General features: G+C 39.6%; 1 pseudogene; it reads left to right on the top strand.

The window, feature by feature from the left end:
* The first annotated feature begins 8782 nt into the window (after positions 1 to 8782).
* Positions 8783 to 11131, top strand: LOC101315222 (annotated as a pseudogene).
* The last annotated feature ends 1549 nt before the right edge of the window (positions 11132 to 12680 follow it).

Genomic DNA, 12680 nt, shown 5'->3' with positions numbered 1-12680 from the left:
CTCAATGATTGAGGCACGCAGGCTTTAAGTAAGGAATCCCACATACGACACTAATTAAGGGTATGTTTATTAACCTGAAATGAAATTGAGAGTGCTGTAATTGATTCCAGAATGGATGAATTCCAGCGTTTACTAACATGTCAAGGTATTGGAATGGATATGGGTCACACTTGCTTATCAAGAATTGATTCTTGACGAAACCTCTTATTCGATTCCCAAGAGAGGAGATGGGTATCAGAATCAAGGTAATAGAATCAACCTTTTCTCCCTAAAATATCCTCACATAATTATAACATTTCTAAATTACCTAACCCTAAAAATATATATTTGATGAAGGATAAAGTGTAGAGAAAAAGAGATAGCAAGAGAATCATCATCTTATTCATTGATAGGAGCCCTTTATATAGGGAATTACACAATACCAATATGGTAAGGATATGAATACATAGATCTAGTAAAACTACATATCCTAATGGCATAAGGCCAAGACACATAAAGAATATCTAGAAAGATACAGAATATCCTAGAACACTCCCCCTTGTGCCGCGCGCTGATATGCCGATGGTGCTGATATGTTGCCTCGTCAAAAACCTCGTCAAGCCACAAAAACCCTGTGGGAGAAAAACTGAACCTTGATCGTAGGAGAAAAAGAGTACAACGCACCATTCACATTTGATAGTGACATGTATGTATGTGCTAGACTCCCCCTGAAGTTCGCACCTCCCCCTGATCTTTACATCAATCATAGGGCTCTTCCTGATTCTTACTAATCACGGAAATTTCAACAACTTAGCATGTCAATGCTCTTTAACATGTTTTCAAATGTGGCATTAGACAATGATTAACTAAATCATGCCGTATTGTCCTCAAATGATCTTTTACACTTAGATCTTGAGGAGAAGGCCGCTTGTGAACTGAAGACATAAGTTCGTGCAGGAAATCAAATTTCCGCGCAGCATGACCTTCAGTTACTAGAACAGTCGTAACTTCCTCTAGAAAATACATATGAACGAACCGTAAATCGTTTTGGAAACTAGACTCATTTAGCTTTCCAACCGTATATTACACTCGTTCTGGTTCACTAGGATCTATTCACAAAGTCCCGTCGAAGTTGACTGTTTTGCCAAAATCAGATTCTCGGACAGATTCGTCCTACTTTACGAAAACGGCCATAACTCACTCAATATGATAGGTATGATCAAATGGTTGGTGTCCCTGGAAAGTAGACACATAAATATTTCCAATGGTACCAATTTCACCATTTTCCAGTGAGTGAGATTTCCTGTAGGTCCCGTGGAAGTTGACCTACGAAACTTGGCAGATTCTGATTTCGCTATTGATGTGTCTTTCTTATGTAGGGATAGAATAAGCCTCAACCTTTCATACCATTAAGTATTGAAAAAGGAGTTACTGCCATTACATTGGCATTGCGTGGGCGCATAGCTACACTTAGCTTTACAAATTTTCATAGCGAATGAGATGTCAAGTCTTTCGTATTGTGTTGAGTACATTGATGCGTCTTATTGTACTTAGATGGGAACTCCATCTCTTAACACATATTTGTCATCTTGCTTTAGACAAAACAACGGATCTCTCATTAGAGCAAAGACCTTGACTAATCATGGGAGTATATGTAGGCCTCACTTTCGTAAGAGCGCCTAAGCCGATTGATGGAAAATCATCATCAATACAGTCATCGAGTGGTTTATCGAGACCGTGTCTTCCCAAGATCTTTTTCTTCGGATGTTGATACATATTTGCATTTGCATCTCTTGATCCATCAAGAGTCCATGTAAATCCGGAATGAACACGCAAAGACATAATTCACCATATCCTTTCCAAATCAAGTATAGTCCATGTGCGTTTCAATACCTTTAGCAAACGCGTGCTCCTGTGGTCTGGAGCAACTTGATTCGGATGAATGAAATCCTTATATCTCTGATCCCATAGAGATGTTATTATGACCACATTCATAGGCTGCATATTCAGTTATTCAGAAACTACCAAACTGACAAAGTAGTGGAGTTCAATGATATCCATTACGAGAGCATATCTCATCGTAGTCGATCCCAGTGCGTGTTAGTGAGAGACCTTGCGCCATAAGATGAGTCTAAACTCTTGTTCTCACTACGCTATCTAACAAAGACATAGTTGATAGGGTTTAGCTTGCGGTGTCGGCATCACCTGCCGAAGGACCTATCTCTTTGTTAATGTTGGATCGCATCTTTCCATTAGGCCAATCAACTAAGTTGATATCCATCAACGAAAGGTGGTTCAATAGTAGACTCATTATCCCACGTCCTCATGTACACTAGTGTAATACTTGTAGAGATCTCTATATGGATTGGATTTGACATTGAGGCGTCCCCCACCGATAATCACAATTCAGACTTCATGAGACGGTTTGAGTATCACTGATCAATGGATCAGGTTGTGCCAAGCTAGCTTTCTTCCTAGTGCGAGAAAATATCGAACCTAAGGGCCTCCCTCCTTTTAGGGAGCCACACGGCCTTGTGACACAAATTTTGCCACTATATGGCGTCACTATATCACCATTCATGGTGATGGCGTCAAGACCAACACATTTTGGTCACGCCATGTCCTCTTGATGGGACATCAATCTTTGCAGACATATTTGCAGCATGTGATCTCGTCATTTTAACACTTTAAGTATTTGGGATCAAGATGAGACTTAGTGGGGACAAACCACGACAATTCACGTCGTTCCACTTGAACACTTGTGTTCTTATCTCCCCCTAACGACGGGAATATTGTCTCATCAAAGTGACCATCCGCAATATAGCGGTGAAAGAGATCGCCTGACAAGGTTTCTACATATGCGGATTATAGGTGGAGGTTCACATCCAACCTAAATACTTATTCATCTCAAATGACCCATCATTGTGCGCAGTGACAATGCGATTTGGCACCTAGAAATAACATTTAGCCGAGCTCAAGGATTGGAGATCCGTTTCAATCTTTTTTGAGCTCAAGGATTGCAATCCTGGTACACAGTCACAAGCTGTAGTACAAAAATATTTGATGATGGTGGGTCGTAGAAGAATAGTAAAGCTGCATGCAAATATTGCAAAGCCCTAAGACGCAATAGAAAGATTGGTGCGCATCAATAATGTTCGAGCGACAAGCTAAAGTTGCTTGGTCATAGCCTCGGTGAGACCGTATTGCGTGTGAACATGGGGTACAGGACACTTCAACTTACATCCTGATAAACTTCTTTAAAGAATGGGTAGTGAGCCCGTAGAAGTATAAGCAGCATAAACAGTAGATAATAGTGTAACACGTGACTAGTGTGTTAACACTTCAACCAACACCATAAAACATAAAAAGGTGTCCGCAAGTTGGTTGTATCTATCTACATAGTTTGATGTAAGAATAAAATGTTCACTTTTGTGTTATTTAGCGTAGGAGGGTCTCACTCCTAATTTAGCTAAAGAATAGGCTTTCAAAACGAGCAATGAGCATTGCAGGGGGCCAATGCGACATCGAGGGAAGGCCGGTGCACCTCAATTGCTTGAGGAATTGACCGGACGACCTCTAGGAAGTTGGAGTCGTGTTCGGGTGACGTCAATGTCCCCCGGGTCACCACCATGCTTCATGGTGATGTTAGATCTCGAATGTCTTCATTTTGAGCGAAAGAATGGATGTCCATGAGAATTTCTCAAAATTTAGGCCATTATATCTCTTCCAGGATGACCTTAATTAGTCAAAACCAAAGCCTATATGAGTCAGTGTTCCAAATATCATGTTTGGTGACAACATGGATTCGATATTCGAATCATAGTGACATACAGTCCACTAGATTGACTCATGAAGTTCTCCAAGATGCGCTTCAGTCCGCATTCATGAGAAGGTATACACAAAAGAATTCTTGTTCATTCTCACAATGTGTTTTCAAATGAAAACTATTAGCAGGAGTGTCTTTAAAGCTCAATATGGTTCGGTATGATTCAATCATTGTAGTCACAGAAGATTTATAAGGCACAAAACCCAGAGATAGTTGTCGGTCCTTAGAATGTTGTGGGTAATTCCACTATATGTGAATCACTCAATGTCTCTATAAGACATATCTACAAGAAGGAGTAGATAGGTGAGTAAATAGTTCCACTTGAACAATTTAGAAGGATTGAAAGAAGCTACAAAAAGCTGCAATCCCGAGAGTGCATAAAAATTTCCGCACAGAATGACCTTTGCGTACTAAAACAGCCATAACTTCTTCGTTAAAATAGATATAGATGAACCGCGAAAAGTTCTGAAAACTAGACTCATAGAGCTTTCCAATGATATAAAGCTCATTGTCTGGTTCGTCTGGAGCTGTTCACAAAGCTCAAACGAAGTTGACTGTCTAGAAGGGACAGATTGCTGTTTTTTGCAGAATTGGCATGTGCGAAGCTGTGAAGCTTGCAGGTGGCGTAAGCTTTTGCCTTAGCCAAAAGTGACGTGTGTATGATCAAAACCAAGTCCTTTCGGTCGTTCTAAGGTCGTAAACTACATGACTAGTTAGCAAAAGCTCCCTGACATGAACATAAACTAACTCAGAAGACCTAGAGGATTAGATCATGATGATAATTTTCCGGTTTTGATAAGTCTTCAACGTCTTTTGCAAGACGGCAATTGGTTTAATAGCGTAAGGGGATCCAAAATCAAAAGCCTTCGGTAACTCCAAGTCAGTATGACCAGGCATGTTCGTGGAGGGTCGGTAGTGCGAGGCACACTTGAAACCACTATCTCCTTAATTTCGGACAATTTTAAGACATCACACTGAGCTTGGATGAGCCTAGTTGAACAATTGATGATGAAAAATCCGCTATAGGGTAGAAGACTTAACCGGAAACACGTGGGCGATCCTCCTTGAGGATGCGGTGCCATGAGTCACCTTCAAATGAAGGGATCAAAATCGGCACAATATGCCATGTTTCTAAGGACGATGTAAGAATGTACATCTTTTTTGTTAATCAATACGAACCATAAGAGGAGAATAGTTTCATAACTTCGAAAAAATTCTCAAGGCATTCATTATTGCTAATGTGAGTACATCGAGGTCACAAATAGACGAAGGACGTCGATACAACGCCTTAGTACATATAGCTTGGAACGAAAATCAATGTCTAGCCGATGACGTCAAAGTCATGGGTAGCTAAAGCAGGATCCAAATCTTTAAAATTCGCGATCATGAGGATGACGTTCTTGTCCTCATATTGATTTTTCGTACCTTTTTGTATGCATTCACAGTTTGAAGGAGTTTGACAATTTTGAACCAGTGATCCAAAGATCCACAACGGTTACATTGTCATGAGCTGACGTGAGTAGTTTTGACAAATATAATTGGTGTCTAGACCGGGAGTGTCGCCATTAGGGCCGGCGGCACCTCCCCCTCTTTTCTAGACATCGGCATGATGTTTTCTACCATTGCCGTGACCCATATGTAGTCAATTAAGGTGGTAAGCAATCCACTTGACTAATAACTCAACAAATAGAGTTATATGAACGTTTCAAGAAACGCTCCATGAGTGCATTCCACAGTACTTTGTGGTCATTACTTTTTGCACAGATTGTCATTGAAGGCTTTTGTCGATGTGGCGCGTCAAAGACTTTGAACGCATGAGATGTAAAATCTCGGCATCTAGGCTTGTTAGCCTGGGGGTCAAAACATGTGGTTTAATCCTTTCCAATGAAAGGTTCCACAGATACCAAGCGAAGATCCGCCATAGGCATCTAGTACGTCAAAACTTAAAGGAGCAGAATGTTACATTGCTCTTGCATACAAAACCAAGCTGTTATGAGACTCGATAGAGGTCATAAACAATGCTTTTAATGGTTTGTCCTTTGGATTGATCACACACAATCCGAAAAAGCCCGAATTGATCAAACACAATTCGGAAAAAGGCCTCGGATTGATCAAACACAATCCGGTGATAGGTTGGGGTTGATCATACACAACCCGGACAAGGAAACAAGAGTGATCAAACACACTCTTGACCCGCGAATAAAATTCCGGGATTTTTGGTACCTACAAATACACCGACCCAAGCATAGAATGGAGTAGAAGAAAGGGAGAAAACACTTTATCTCCCTCGAGGTTATTGAACTTGGAAGAGTTTTAGGGTTGTAAAATAAACATACCGTAAACACTTGAATACTTGATCGGATAAAAAGAAAGCAGCGGAGTGGATGGCCGGGAAGTGACGACGGCAGAGGCGGCCGAGGCAAGGCCGAGAACATCCGGTTTGGGTTTCTAGAGGCTGCCGAGAGGAGAAATAACGTTTCGCCTACTTCTGCTTCGAATTTGGGGCTGAAAATTTGATAGGAAGAGCAGCTCTAGATGAAAAAGCTTCTTTCAAAAATTCAGGTTGATCGGAGCAAGGGAAGGTGGTGAACCCGTGGTCGGTAGCGACGGTGGTCTGAAATCTTCCGGCTGCCGGTTCGGAGACTTTCCAGCCGGTTCTTAAGGTGAGACTGGCGGCGTTGGATCCGGGACGGAGAGAGCTTTCTGGGGATATAAAATTCCGGCGAAGGGCAGTCAGAATTTTGGTCGGAAATTGGGAAAAACAAGGCTACCCGATTTTAGGGTTTGGAAAACAAATGCTGGGCTATTGACTCTAGGGTTAGAACAAAGTGCATGATAACGTGATGAAGGATAAAGTGTAGAGACAAAGAGATAGCAAGAGAATCATCATCTTATTCATTAATAGGAGCCATTTATATAGGAAATTACACAATACCAATACGGTAAGGATATGAATACATAGATCTAGTTAAACTACATATCCTAATGACATAAGGCCAAGGCACATATAAAGAATATCTAGAAAGATACAGAATATCCTAGAACAATATTATATTTTAAGGGTATTTTAAATTCATTTCTTGTATGGGTATTTTAGTAACCAAACTAGTTTTAATTCCGATTCCATACGGTAAGTAAACAACATCTAAGTAAACCACATCAATCGTCATTTATTTCATTCCTATTTTGATTCTTTATGGTAAGTAAACAATAGAATGATATGAAATATTCTCGATTCTTGTTAATACATTGTTGTTAATACCGAGTCATGATAATTTCTATTCCAAGTTAATAAACGTGTTCTAAATATTTTTGCGTGATCCCATAGGGTTGGTGTATAGGGGTTTTGTGGACTTCCTTTACTTCTCTTGCAACGACCTTTCCTTCTTTGATAGTAGAGCTAGAATCACGTGCGGTAAAAGAACAATAAATGTGGGAGTCACGCGTTACCTCTCTTGATTGGTGGTAGGGCTCCCTAAATAGTCTTTCATGTGTTTATTCGTCTTGTTCATTTCAATGTGGGACAAATGTCTCATTTTGGTTTGTCATACCACTTTGTTTTATGACTTTCTTTACAAGCCCGTGATGATCTTGGGGTAATGGGTTGATACCCATCCTAGCCATGCTGGTATCTGCCCTGGTCTATGGGCCTGGTAGCCGTGTTTCTGCTACGTGTACATGTGTAGGGATGGCAATGGGTAGGGTAGGGTACGGGGATCAAAATACCGTACCCATACCTTTTTACATTTTTCATCCCCGTACCCGTCCCCGTACCCGTAATTAGATAATGGAGATTCCCCGTACCCGTACCCTTTGGGGATTACGTTTCCATACCCGTACCCGTACCCGTTAACAATTATGTATTAAATTAAATTTTTTTTTTTAAATACGAAATACAATTATATAAAAGTATGAAATTAAAATCAAATACCAAAATAAATAAGTTTCATACTTCAATCCAATAAAAATAAATACAAGTCTTGGTTAAAACATAACAATACCGGTAAATTTCATTAAGAGAATAAAAATATATAATAAAAAGGAAGGTTCATTAAATGTTTATTAAGAGAATTACAAATTTTTTTACATAAATATTTATTTATAAATTATATATAAATATATATAATAATAAATTATATAATTATATATAATAATATTTTCATCCTTAATAGGTGGGGATGGGGACGAATATCAAAATACCATACCCGCCCCGTACCCGATTTAAGAATCCGAATACTAAGGATCCCCATCCCCGTTACCCGTTTATACCCGTATATCTTCCCCGTTAGGGTCGAATACCCGTGGGTACCCTACCCGCTGGGGATTATTGACATCCCTATACATGTGTTATTGCCGTATAACGAGTTGAGATTGTGTTATAACTTTCGGTTCACTTCCACCTCGATATGTAGAAGAATTTTAAACTTTGAAATAGAAGTTCATAATTTTATAACTTTGTTGGCATTCCTTGTGTCGAAGATGCTAGCATTGTTCCTTGATGTCTCAGATCTCTTGTCTAGGAAATCCTTCCTATTGCGAAGTGTTTTGCCTCGGTTACCTTCTCTCATGTTTTCAGATAAGCCAATCTTTGTGGATTCTTTAGCTAAAGTAATTGGTCGCTCGCTTCCTAATGCTAAGGTTTGGATGCGTATGTTGTTCCTCTTCAAGCAGCTGAAGCTTTTCGTTTTGATTTGTTTTAGTTTAGTTGTAAAAGAGGATTATTGTTATAATTGTATTTTCTTCAATTAAAAGAAAAAGCCCACGGTCAAAGCTTGTCAAACACTCAAACTAAATAAAAACTCTAATTAATCAATTTTCTTTTTCTGTGAAACAAAATGTTTTTTCGATTATATGAAACAAAAAGTTGGTAATCAAAGTACAATCGAACGGACTTTCATTTTCCCAAAAGACCTTCTCCGCCTCTTGGTCTTTCCTTCTCTACCAAACTTTACTCTTTAATCTCACTCTCAGACCCTCATGGAAACCCTAACGGACCAAAACGACGTCCACGTCATCCTCTCAGACCAGAGCAGTGAGCTCTCGGCGGCCAAAACCCTAGACGCCGACCTCGACATGGCCTTCAAACTTCAAATGCAAGAAGCCATGGCCGCTTCTCTGGCGCTCAATCCCTCGTCGGAGTACGAAAGGCTGTTCTCTAGGGATGGGGCGTCGTCGTCGGGAAAAGCTGCGGCGGAGACGGAGTGTTTTAGCGTGTACTGCAAGGGTTTGATTAGTGAAGAAGTGGTGAAGAATGTGAAAATGGCGGTGGGTGGGATTGGGGTTGCGATTTGTGATCGTAGAGATAATGTGATTTCGAGTCGAAGAAGAATCTAGAGGCTGTGGTTGATGGGGAGAGACTGAGCAATGAGGCTGCCGAGTTTGAGGCGCTGAATGAAGGGCTTAATAAGGCGCTTGCTCTGAAGTTGAAGAATGTCGAATTTTACTTTGATGATAGCAAGCTTTACCAATATGTAAGTCTCAGCATCAAGTACATTTTTGATTGTTCATTTACTATTTTGGGTGCTATTTAGTTGGTAACTTTTTTTTTGATAAATTTAGTTGGTAACTTTGATGTTCATCATTTTACTTGATTTCATTTGAATCATTGGTTTGCATTTGTATTATGTTCATGATAGTAGCTACTAGCTAGTGTCGGCTTGTACGAAAACTGCGGATGTTGGTAAAAACTATATGGAATTTAACAGAATGATTGATATGGGTTTGGTAGTGAACAGGGGGCTGTACTTGAAATTTTTAGACTTAGTTAACTTCATAAGTCAGCAAACAACTCGAAGTGAGCCATTTCTTGCATTTGCTCCTAAATCCCAATTTTGACTTGTTTCATTTTAGCTCTTACCAGAAAAAGAACAAAAAAAAAGAAAAAAGTTTCATTTTAGCTTGTTGTCTATATGTAGTATACTTCTTGGCTTAATAGAGAACATTGTATCTATAACTTCTAAATTGGTGCCACTTATTAGACAACTGACATTTTAAAAATTGTAGGTTATAAACAGAGTGGTTAATGGAAACAGCAAAATTGCAACACTGGTCAACCAAGCTGCTCTTCTACAAAAAGAATTTGAATCCTGCAGACTTTCACTTGTGTCACGTGGTGATATTAAGTATGCATTTAAACTTGCAAGAGAGGCTATCGTTTCTCAGATCTCCTGGCAAGCAGAAGCTAGCGATGGCAAGTGTTTGAAGGAGACTTGTGTCATATGCTATGAAGACACTGATGTTGCTCGAATGTTTTCAATCGATGGCTGTCTGCACAGGTATTGCATTTCTTGTATGAAACAGCATGTGGAAGCAAGGTTGCTTAATGGGATGGTGGCACATTGTCCTCATGACGGCTGTGAATCCGAGGTTAATATAGATAGCTATGAGAATTTCTTCTTGGCACCTAAACTAGTTGAGGTTATGAATCAACGAATCAAAGAGTCTTCTATTCCTGTTACGGACTGAGTCTATTGCCAATATCCCAAGTGCTCTGCGTTAATGTCCAAGAAGGAGGTCTTAGAATATACCAAAACTACTTATGTTGGTGCTGAAGAATCTGGAGCCAGAAAATGCATGAAATGCCACTACTACTTTTGTATCAAGTGCTTGGTTCCTTGGCATTTTGGATTGACCTGTGATGACTACCAAACATCACACAATCTCCCTAAAGAACATCAAATGCTGAAGTCACTGGCTGCAAAGAAACTCTGGCGCCAGTGTGTTGAGTGCAACCACATGGTTGAACTTGCACAAGGTTGTTACCACATTACTTGCAGGTACATTACTCTTCTATTTGACCAATACATATTCATATGGTGCACCCCTGTCAAGTTATAAACTGTTCATGCCAATCTCATAAGTTAGCACTAGCAAAGAGGGTATTTTTTGTTCGGTATGGAGATATACGTATGCTCAGTGAAATCAAGATGGCTTAACTTGAGCAACTAAATACCCATGTAACTATGTTAACTACATATATGGATGCTAGTTGCTCTAGTTTTTGTGTGAAATGGAAACTATAACCCAGTGACCAAAAGCCAATCTGTGGATATGTGATTTCATTATGATTTATACTTTTGTTTTACCTGATCAAGATGCTAATTCTCTATCAACAGATCTAATTCAAGGACCTTACCTTATTTCTTTAGTTATCTCTCAATGCATCTATCTTTTATGTTGTGCTAATGCTTGTGACTTGTCTCATGGTTGTATTGTCTTTGTAGATGTGGATATCAATTTTGCTACACTTGTGGAGCTGAATGGAAGGACAATAAGAAACCTTGTTCCTGCCCACTCTGGGACGAGGAGTACATACTTTCCGCATAAGTGGCCATGATGATGATCGGAATTACCATGACCGTTGTTATATTAACAGGATCAAGATTTCAAGATTAGTCTAATACTAGAATTATGACCCGCGTTTTGCCGCGGGATTTGCGAGATTTGTGTTCATAATTTTTTTTCTTTTCTTCTCATTTCTAATGTATCAAAGTGCAAGATCTATATAGATTCAATTTGAAATACTTAACAACAAAGCACTTATCATAGTAGTAAGAGTATATTTCTTATGTTATTCTCCTCGATTCTTTCTTTCACTCTTTTCCCAATCTACTCTTTTCATTGGAAACAGAACAGAGCAAATTTTAGATGGTCCTTTCTAAATAGTGTGAGAACTGCAAAGCCCAATCTAATTTTTTTTTTTCAGCAAAAAAAAAAAAAAACTAGGCCCGAGCCCAAAACTGTTTTTACTGTAGATGAACAGTAAATTACTGTAGCTGAACAGTGATCAAGCAATAGGTATATAGTAAATACTTGCCTGAATTCTTCTTGCTCTTATTACCAAAAAACAATTCTTCTACCTCTCCATCAGCTGGTTGTAGAGAAAACTGAAATTTGACAGATACTTTGAGAAGAAGATCGGCGCAAGAGAAACAACGAAGAAGAAGAAAGAAACCGGGAGGCTTACAGGGCAACGAATTTGAGCTTCGAACAATCTATTATCTCCCTTTCTCTCGAGTCTCGACCAAACAACCTTGCTCCCTCTCTCATCTTCATCTTCTGTTTGTGACAGTTGACGAAGATGCCAGAAACCCAGAACGACTAAAGAGCGACCATCGAAGAGAGAGAGAAGGAAAAAGAGAGAGCAAAGAAGAAGAGAGAGACGAAGAACAGAGAGTGCAGAGAAAAAAGAGGGATTGAACTGATCGGTCAAGGAAGCGATCTCTCTTCTCCTTTCGAAAAGGGCAGGAACGAAGAAGAGGAAGAGGACTCATAGGGACGAAGAAAAGACGATTCGGTGGAGTTTCGAGAGAGATTGAGAGGGAGCAACAAAAAAACCAGAATACGGAGACTCAAGCCCAAGCCCGAGTGAGAGATCAGGGAGAAAAGAAAAAGCCCAAGCCCAAATTACACTGTTCACGGGAACAGTAAGGCGGTGCGAGGCCGCATAATATCTAGTTAAATATATAGTAAATCGGAAGGGTAAAGAACTTGAGGACAAATGATGCTAAATTATAAGGTTTTTATTTTGTTTCTTCAGTCTGAAACTCTATATGTAAAGCATTGCATTGAGGAGTCGGCAAATACTACATATACGTTTGCCTGGTCTGGAGCTGTTACTGATCATCCTCATGTTAAAGGCGGCAGGAGATGGAGTTGTCACGGTTCACCCAAAATTGCTGGCCAACTATATTTAGATTCTTAGAATGAACATTCACTTGGGCTAACCATATTGGCACAGTATCTAGCATTCTAGCTAGATAGCTCTATCGTACTAACTAGCTATTATCATCTCGTATCAAAAAAAAAGAAACTAGCTATTATCATCAATTATTGTTTGCCAAAAAAGACTAGCCGGTATTGTAATGTCTGCGGT

The sequence above is a fragment of the Fragaria vesca genome, linkage group LG3 (assembly GCF_000184155.1).
Source record: "Fragaria vesca subsp. vesca linkage group LG3, FraVesHawaii_1.0, whole genome shotgun sequence".
Classification (NCBI taxonomy): domain Eukaryota; kingdom Viridiplantae; phylum Streptophyta; class Magnoliopsida; order Rosales; family Rosaceae; genus Fragaria; species Fragaria vesca.
This window is presented reverse-complemented; position numbering and strand designations above follow the sequence as displayed.